Raw genomic sequence first — 10,780 nt, forward strand, 5'->3', positions numbered from 1 at the left:
GAAAGATATTTCTATGAACCAGGAAAAGAACTGTCACCAGACACCAAATCTTCTGGTGCTTTGATCTTGGACTTCCCTGTATCCAGAGTTGTGAGAAATAAATATTTGTTTTTTAAGCAACCCAGATACTGTTCCTGTTACAGGCTGAACAGCCCGTGCTCTTAACAGCAATGCCATACTGCCACTCCATCTCAAGTGAGTGTCTTATGGTGAGATACATTTGGAATCATTTCCAAAATCCAGCAGATGTTTAGAGTCTCATTTTTCTCTTGGGACAAAACCCCTGTGTAGCAGAATACATTATTCAACACCACTTTTGTATTTACATCCGTGATTTCTCAGTTAGTTTAGTTTTCTAAGGAAATCTTTTTCCTTCATCTTAGTCTTACAAAAGGGTACAACTAATCAGTATTTGATAAAAGATGTAACAAGAGAGTTGCAGTCATTCATTTTGAACTAAAGTTGGATATACTATAAATTACTAGAGTTTGATATACTATAAATTTTCTAGTGAAAGTAATATCAAAATCACCACAATTTTATGATTATAGTTCTCCTGAGTCTGTATAACATAGTATATTAATCATGTTTGGGTTTAGCAGTTGTTAAACATTTTTTTGTATTTGAATTTAAACATAATTATGTAAACACTTTTATCATAGCATCAAGCCCATAAAGGCTACATAACAATATAGAAAAAACATACACTAATAATGGAAACACAGAAAACATCTGTGTAAATTTTATATTATACCTATTGAACATAGATAAGATTATGAATAAGTACTTTAGAACTTTAGAACTTCTACGTAAACAGAAGAGAAAGTATACATGATCTAGAGTTTGGTGATGATTTTTAGACACAACAGAGCTTAATCGATGGTAGAAACAATTGGTAAATTATACCTTATTAATGTCATTTTTATATTTTCACTTCCAGTTCATGAATAAAAACATTTCTTTAATTATTTATATATCCTCTAATTTTCCTCAGCATTAATTTTTAGTAATTAGATAAACATTAGGTGAAAACTAAAGAAACATCAATAAAGCATGGCCTTTATACATATTGATATTAGTTCATTAATTGTGGTGAATGTACCATTATAATGTAAGATATTAATAGGGGAGACTGGATGTTGGGTACGTTGGAACTCTATATTATCTTTGCTATTTTTCTGTATATCTAAAACTATTTTAAACTTAAAAGTTTATAGAAATAAGGAAACCGTCATTAGAATAATTGGATTGGGGTAATATATTCCATAAGTTTTTAAAGCTATTATTATCATACTTGTATAATTCAGAATGACTTTAATATTATAGTTTGGAAAGTAGTTATAAATTACTTTATTATTAATCCTTGTTCTTAAAATATAGTGAATTTGTATATAAAGAAATATTTTATAGCACTAATCTACTATATGTTGATATTAAATGCCAACTAAATCTTACCTCATTAGACTGAAGTAGTAAAAAAAACCTAATAAAAATTTACAGATGTACTGGGAATAATTTACAAAACAGGAGAATTTGGATCAATAATATCTAAACATTGTCTAAAGGAAACACACATTATCCTATTAATATGAAAAGCTAAATGACTATTAAGCTATTTTTTTCTATTTTGTTTTTAAGTATAACTTCAATCCTTATATTATGAATTATCATTTACAAGTCATTTAAGATAATATATTTGCTAAATTTAATAAAAAAATACAAAGCTGTTTTGGGGGGTGTATAGTTTCCTGTGGCTGCAGTAACAAATTGCCACAAACTTGGTGGCTTAAAACAATAGAACTTATTCTCTCACAGTTCTGAAGGCTGGAAGTTCAACAGTAGTTTCAAGAGCAGAAACCAAGACATCAGTAGGACTATACTCTTTCTCTGAAGGTATAGTAGATAGTTTGTTTCTTGGCTCTTCTGGCTTTGGGTGGTTATAGGAATTCCTTTATTTCTGGTGCAGTCACTCTGATCTGTGTATGTCTAATCTCTCTATGCTTCTCTCTTACAAGGACACTTGTGATTGGATTTAGGGCTCATCCAGATTATCCAGGATGATTTCCCTATATCAAGATCCTTAATCACATCTGTAAAGACCCTTTCTCCTTATGAAGTAAAATTTAAGGTTGCAAGGATAGGGCTTGATATCTTTGGGTGGTCATTATTCACCCTCTACAGAGGATGAAGAGGACTATTTTCATTCTGCATAATTATTTAACAAAATGAAGATGGACTAGTGGTCCTATCAAGTGTTAAACAGTGAAAATTAAGGTTTGTGTAATTTCCCAAGTGTTATTTAGAAAATCTAGCATTGTGTTTTGAATTTTAACCTTACTGCTTGTAACAAATATATGTTTGCATTATGTTTCAATGAAAGACTTTCAGACTATCGTATGGATAGTCAAAGAAAGACTATCCAATATAGTCAAATAAAGACTATTGATATGAAATCATTCTCGTTTGCTTTTATGTGTTTCTGCGTTTTTGTGTAACATTGTTTGTTAGTATGACTCGTTGAACTCTGGATAAATTTAAGGGCACTGGGAAAATAAGAAACTTTAGAAAGAAGAACTTTCAAATGCAATTTAGTTTAGCTTTTTGGGGCACCTACTTTAAGGAGCCATACCTCTGGGATATCTAGTAACTCAATAAAATCATCTAAGGATCTGCCCGATAAGTCCATCTCTGTCTTTATGGTCCTAGGAAGTCCACAGACAGGGCTTGTGAGAAAGTATGTGAATGTGTAGTTTTGGTGAGGAATGGAGAAAGTGAAATGGAGAGATAGGAAGCTCTGCTCTTACAAATAAATAGGATTTATTTATGTCAGATACATAATTAAATCATAGACTTGCTGATTAGTAGCACAAAAAAGAGAACTTAGAGCTCTCCTAATCAATCTCCTTTATTTTATCAATAAGGAAATGACTCCAGCAAATAAATAAGTAGTAATAGGGGAAAAATTAAAACCTAGTTTTATGCTATTTTTATTCTGACAGAAATAGGAAATGATTCAGAGAGATTGTATCATTTACTTTAGATATTACAACTAGTAAGCTACAAAGCCAGAACAATCCAGATTTTCTGTAAAAACACTACACAGACATGTCAAGAAAACTCTCTATATCTTTCCCCTGTTCTACTACCCTTAGATATATTTAGTGATATTTTTTCTTTTATCAGTGACTCATTATATTCTATTTGTTTAATTATTGATTTTCTTGGGTGCTGTCACTTCCATCTTCAAAGCCAGCATTCGAGTGATATTTAGGCTCTTTCTCTCTTCATTTACACATTATACACATATGTGAATATTGTAGAAGAGAATTAAATTTAACATTTAGTTTTCATGATAACTTTCTTAGTCTCAGAATGGCTACTGTCTGCCAAATTCAACTTTCCCATAGGCAATCTAAAAGAAAGAAATTTAAATGAATCTTGAAATATACACATGTATGCACATATTCACACACACATATATATAACAATGAAGTAAATATATATATGCATATATATGTATATGTTTGCATACATGTACTTTTAGGTACATTAACAATGATTAAGATCCTCAAAGAATAATCGTTGAGAACTTATAATGCTTATGAAGCGTTAATGTTAAAAAAGTGGAGAAAAGAAAAAAGCATACATTAAATGACTATTTGGCTGGTTTACATATATATATATATTGTACTAGTTTTCTTTTGCTACCATAAAACATTACCACAAATATAGTGGCTTAAAGTAAAACGCATTTATTATCTTATACTTCTATTGGTCAGAAACTTGACAAGAGTCTCCTTGGTCTAAAATCAAGGTGTAAGCAGGATTATGCTCCTTTCTGGATGCTCTAGAGGAGAATCCATTTCCTTGCCTCTTTCAACTTCTAGAAGCTACCCTCATTTCTTGGGTGCTGTCACTTCCATCTTCAAAGCCAGCAATAACCAGATGTCCTTCTCATATCACATCCCTCTGATGCCATCTCTTGCTTCTAGTATTACTTTTAAGGACTCTGTGATTCCATTGGGCCAAACTTATCTAAAATAATCTTCTCATTTTAGGATCAGTTGACTAGCAACTTTATCCTCCTTTGTCATGTAACCTAACATATTCATAGGTTACATGCATTTTTGTCGTGGACATCATTGGGGCCATTAGTTCTTTTAGCATACCTATCATGCTTCAATTTCCTGGAAATTCCTCTCACTAACAATAATTATCATTTATAGTGATTCATGAAAGCATCAATAAAATGTTGGGAATGTATCATGCTAATGATTACTTCCAAAATGCTATGGCAGCTTTTACAGGCTGACAACATATATCTCTCATAAATTTACATGAAACAACTCATTCTCTTATAATGATGAATTTAAAAAGTGTTAACTTAAATTTTTGGATAAAAATAGGTTCTCTGTAATGTATCACAATATTCAAGGAAATATTTATAAATTTATATCATCAAATACTTTATCCACTATAATTAAAAAAATGATTTAGATTTACTGTTTTACTAATTTGACATATTGATTGTATTTTTTAGACAAAGAGTAAGAGTATCTTTTTTAGACAAAGAGTAAGAGTATCTTGATCCATAAATACATTCACTAATACTTCATGATCATATTTAATAAGCATAATTCATAATTTACTCTTTCTTATTATTGATCATCAAACTATTCTTTCTACTTTAACTTATGGTTTCTTGTTATTACGAATACCACTTAAACATTTGATCTTATATCAAGATCATTTGTATTAAGTCTAAAATGATTTAATATCTTGAAAGATATGTATTTGTCTCATTAAATCTTGACATTCATATGTGCACATTAGTTATAAAAATCAACATTTAAAAAATAATTTTAATTTAAAAATAAGCTAATGCTTTTATTTTTTAAATGTAACTGCTCGGTAGCTTAACACGTGAAATATTATCAAATTTTTTCTTTTATTAATGTATTGATATTAGTACAGTTCTTAAATTGACTTTTCAGAGCTTTAAACTATTTTTGTTCCCGATTCTTGCCTATTACCTAATGAATATTTTAAATCTAAAATGAAGTTTATTACAAAGTAGATGTAGTGAGTTGTAAGATATTGTTTATCATAGAATATCTCATTGCAATATTCTCATAGAAAAAATATGAATACTGATCTATTTCAGCATATCATTGTTATTTTAATTCACACTTTGCTGATTCACACCTATTAAATCAGAGAGAGACCATTCAATGAATTACTTCTATTAATAGCATCCATTATATGATTCAGGCAAAAGAAGTGATTAAAATATCTCCATAAACCACATAACTTGTATGTACAATTCTTGCTAAGTGGAACATGTCAAAATTATTTTTCTTCCATAAACTAAGCAAAGCATGAAGTATCCTTAATCTTTAGAAGCTAATGTTAGCAAAAAAACCTTTCATAAAGAATCTTACTTTTTTAATTCTCAGATTATAATCTTAAAAACATGGCTGCTGCCAATTCAAACTTTTTTTCATAATCAGAGTATTTGAAAACTCATTCTTAATTTTTTAAAAATCAATCATAATGATTAGAACTTTGATAAATGATGTATGAAGACTGTACCAGCTCATGAAGTACAATTTATCTTAAATTAAAATGCTTCCTTATTTGACAAGACAATACAGTGTTCTATGTTATGCCATGAATTATATGAGTATACTTGTCAGTATAAATTTTCTGGCAATGGTAATAAAGAATTCTATCATTCATTATACTGCTGGAGAAAATCATCGTTTCTTATTCATACTAATGCAGCATTTCCATTACTTCTTACAAAAGCCTTGGCAATGCTTCAAAAAGAGTGTTATTACAAAATATTCTATTACAGCATGGTAAGTATATGCCTTTCTTTTCTATTATGTTCACAAGTCTCCGAAGAGGACTTTACTTTGATTATGCTGATCTACTGTCAAGTGAGAAAAACTGACTTTCAGATTTTGCCTTACTGAAAGAATGAATGGCTTTTTTTTCCTGGAAGTCCTCTCATATGCCAGATTGCATTGTCATATTGCAGGCTTTGTTACTGACATCTCTTTGATTTCACTTTAGCACTTAAATGTTAAGCTTCTTTGGAAAGTCATTAACTGCCTAGGCGTACAGTAACATATTTAGAAGTCAAAGATAATAATTAACACATGTTAAATATTTTAATAAAAAATAAAAATCTGAAACTCATTTCTTTTTAATTACCAAAAAGAGTCATAAAAGTAACTTTATTTATTGAAAAGTTTATGTTCTCTGCTGCTAACGGTAGTAATGATGAGTATTGCTCAGCAAATGCCTAACGGTACTCACAAAACATACGATATCTATGAATGCTGGAATAATATGGTTTAAAGGTTTTACTAAACTTCATTAAAAATCTTATTAATGAAAGCCAAGATCACAAAAAGCTCTTTGTCCATAGCAATCATTACTGATAACTGCTATAAAGTGCATTTATATTAATAGCATAAAGTCTTATGCTATTAATATTGTATAATTTTAGTTTTATCACTGAGTTTTTGTGAATTTATCAAAATACACAAAACATATTTTAACAAAAAAGGCAATGGTTTTGTTTGTATGTTAGAGAGGGAGAATGGTGACCAAGTGTAAGCAAAGATTAAGAAAGTACTTGAATATGTGTACTTTTTAAGAATCTTAAAATCTGTGACATATGATTTCTCAATTATATATTGATCATCTACTTCATAGCATGTACAGGGAATAAAATGATAACTAAGATATTTAATAGGCTCTAGGAGCTACCATTTAGTTTTTCTCCTCTTGGAGTTTTCATTCTCAACTCAACTTCCTTTATTTCCATGCCTTCCTCATTTTTACTCTGATTAAATTTTCCTTGATTTGCAAGATAATCTTTAGTAATTTGATTCCCCGTCCCCATCACTCAGTTTTTTAGACATCTATAGATATCAGTTTTCCAAGATGGGAGACATGAGTAGCTCTTCTTGCTACTCTTCTTGCTACACCAGTAAAACCAAATACTGTACCACACTTTCTAGTTTGACAGTCTTCAGTCTTCAGTCATATCTATCAACTTTCTCCATTCTCTCTCTTAAATTATTAACTCCATATTTCTTCATCCTCTTACTTCCTATTTTAAAAATGAAATTACACAATTTATTACATACACAGAAAAGCAAGGCCAATATGGTATTACCTCCCTGCATCCCTAGTCCCACAGAATGACACCAAATCCTATGGGCCAAATGACAGATGGCATGATGAGAAATGGGTCATTTTACCATTGAGTAGTCAGCGTTAGATTACAGCCAAACATTTTCATATCCAAAAGAAGGATAATACTGAAAGGGAAGGGAGGCAGAATGGAAATATCCTTGTGGCAACTACCCACAAGATAAAGAGCCTCTGCAAGATATAAAGGTGACTTGTATGTTGCTCCTACTATGTTCCAAGGATGATCACAGGACATTACATCAAGACTTGGGTCAGACTGTGGTTAAGCCTACCTATATCTGGCTTATGTGGAGATGTGCAAGGTTTCCAGAGCTCCATGATGGATCTATCTTCCTACGCTAACATAGCCGTTGCTACTCTTTATTTTAAAATTTCAGTCTAAGGCTAGGCTTTCATTATTTCCTTCTATATCTAGTACTGTTTCTCTAGTGATTCCCATAACTAAAAATTCTGTCTGATTTTAAAACATTCTTCTTGTTGACCCTAGGGCTAGCTATATAGAGATCAAATCTAAGAATAGAATTAATCTGATCAAAATCTATTTAATGGTTTTGCATTGCTTTTGGAATAAAGTAAAACATCCATAATTTTTTAAGAATTTCAGTATCACCCCAAACTACTTTTATAATCATTTCTAAGCAAGTGTATCAATCTGAATGATTCACCATTATTTCTTGAGGATTCATTGTAACTTGGCACTTTTATTCATACCACTTTGCATGCCATTTTACATGTCGATATTTTCTCCAATAATAAATATCCACAACAAATGTTTCCTTCTTCACCATTCCTTCTTTGAATATTAGAAATAAACTTTACCATTTTCAACTTTCCAATGTCTAGTTATATCCTTTATATGATATATTTCTGCTAGCTTGTCTTATTGATATTTTCATATATATAACATGTGTTTCTACTATATAAAATATAAAAATCATGTTACTTTTTATTTCTTTCTTGTTGTTAGTACATAGACTAAACCCAATAAAAATATGCTTAGTGAATTCCAAGTGATTAACCATTAGTTCCAAATCCAGGAAATATTTGCCACCTTTGTTAGTTGAACTTCTTCAACACATGGTTTTATGATCAAGAGATCAAGTTCGCAAAATGAACAGGACAAACAAACAGAGACTCATGGTCATAGACAATAGACTAGTGGTTACTAGAAGGGGGTGGGGGGAGGTAGATTTGGTAAAAGGGATCAAATATGTGATGACAGAAAGAAATCTAACTATGGAGGATGAAAAACGCAGTGTAAACATATGTATGCCTTACTGTTAAAGTGTACAGCTGAAATTTATTAGATTTTGTTAACCAATGTCACCATAACAAATTAATTAATTAATTAAAAGTTAATTAATTAAAAAAGAGAGCGATCAAGTTTATGTTAGAAAACCAACTTACACAGAATTGTTATGTATTATTTCATTAACTATGTTATAGCCAACTTTTCTTCATAATTGCTAGTTTATCCATAATTTATACCTCTTTTTTTTTTAATCCAAAGTTGATAAGAGAAGTACTGCTTTATTGCTTATCTGGATTCCTAAACTATTATGGTTTGAAAATGGAATATTGATGGACCCAGGACATATATGCGACTAGTATTTTACTGACTCTTCCTTTACCTCTAATGAAGAATTTGAACCCAGATTTAGATTCCCCAGAGCCAAAAACATTTATTGCAAGAAGGAATGCCAATTTCCTTCTCCTTAGGAAGTTGACATAAAAGAACAAGGAAATAGGAAATAAATAGATGGAGAATAAAGAATAGATAGGGAATAGGACACATTATGAATCAGTTACCCCTCTCGTCAATTAAGTAATCTGTTATGCTGAGGAACCTCTCAGGAGACGTGCAGAATGCACTTCAGAATGGTTCTTCTGAAAGATGAGAGGCTGGAACATTTATTCACAGACTCACATCTTTCAAAGGTTAGAGAGTGTTATGACAGGCTGAGCAAGCTCTCAGGAATTCCAAGGCCCAGGGCATAAAGCTGAGAGTTGCTGCAGTTTTAGTGGGAAGTGTATCTGCAATCACAGGAATTTATGGGAAACTTTAGCTAATCTCAGGAGTGACCCAAGATCTGTGGGGTTACCAATAGTCTTGACAGCAACAAGTAAAGGAGTTCTAGGTAGTTTGGGGAGTTCCTAAAGGATGTTTTACATGTGTTTCCAAGATGCATCAGTTACCTGGCAGTACCCAATTGTTTAAAACATTTACTTTAGCCTTATAGTATATTACTACTCCAATTAATAGGCATTGCTTGATTCATTGTGGTTAAAATTTCATTTGTTAGATACTTCTGTTTGTTTATTGTTGAACTCAGGAACTATTGCCTGATATTGCTCATATTTCCACTAGGTGTCATATAATTTCTGAGTCACCATGTCCAACAGCACTAGTAATAGATTTGTTCTTGGTAGTGTATACCAAAATATTGAAGTCAATTTGCATCACTATAGAATTGAAAAACAAAAACAAAAACAAATATTTTTTGTTTTTTTTCTTTAGTGTTGCCATTTACCCACATGGATACAATAATATGGCTGCTTTTATGAAGTTACGAGTTAGTGCCAAGAGGGGAGGCATTTTTCTTTTTGTTCACTGCTATATTTCCAGCATGTAGAAAAGTGTCTGGTATATATTAGGCACTTTTTTTGAGTAAATTAATTAATATCTTACATAATGTTAGTGTAGTAGCCCCTTCACATTTTGCTCATAGCCCTCTTTCTCTCCTTAGACTCAGATATTAATCCATGTTGACAGAGGTGAGAGGGAGAGGAGAACAGGGTGTGCCAATACATAAATGTAAGTGATAACATATCAACATTTAAGCTGTAAAATTTGCCAACCCCAAAATTAAAATGAAGAAAGTAGATCTCTTTTTTTATGAAATGAAGTCTCTTTCTTGAAATACTACCCTCAAGCAAGTAAATTAATCACAAGTAGTCTATCACACTAATTGGCCAGATGCGTCACATGTGTCTGAATTCCAGTGGCGGTGACTAGTGCGTGGAAGCCAAATCTGCTGCTTCTCAACCACATTTAATATTTATTTATTGCTATACTTTGTGTCTCTGCTGCTTTTATATTTAAATAAACAAAGAAAGAAAGTGGTCTTTGTGGAGGAAAGGTTCAAACTATTCCATAAATTATCTTACTATAAATGGAATCATGCATTATGTGAGCTTTAGGGATCATTGTACCTCTAAAATTTTCTGCATGAGGAAACATAGCCCCAGAAAGGATTTATTTCTCCAGGGTTACATCACTGAGAAATAACATGATCCAGTTTCTAAATTCTAACTTATTGCATTTGTACTTTTTACTATTTCCCCTTAAATTCTTGAAACTTGTCTACAGCCATACCACCCTGAACAAGCCTGATCCCATCTGATCTCAGAAGCTAAGCAGGGTCGGGCCTGGTTAGTACTTGGATGGGAGACCACCTAGGAAGACCAGGTGCTGTAGGCATAAAAAATAGAAAATAAGGGATTGTAAACTGACAAGGTCCTTGCAATCTGTGAGGTCAACCAAGGGTTG

General features: G+C 31.6%; 1 non-coding gene across 1 annotated transcript; it reads left to right on the forward strand.

Annotated features, from left to right (window-relative positions):
* The first annotated feature begins 10,592 nt into the window (after positions 1 to 10,592).
* Positions 10,593 to 10,711, forward strand: LOC112480780. Its single transcript, XR_003046766.1, has one exon. It is a non-coding gene; the product is annotated as a 5S ribosomal RNA (ribosomal RNA).
* Positions 10,712 to 10,780: the final 69 nt, after the last annotated feature.

This window comes from Pteropus alecto, unplaced genomic scaffold (assembly GCF_000325575.1).
Source record: "Pteropus alecto unplaced genomic scaffold, ASM32557v1 scaffold20, whole genome shotgun sequence".
Taxonomy (NCBI): Eukaryota; Metazoa; Chordata; class Mammalia; order Chiroptera; family Pteropodidae; genus Pteropus; species Pteropus alecto.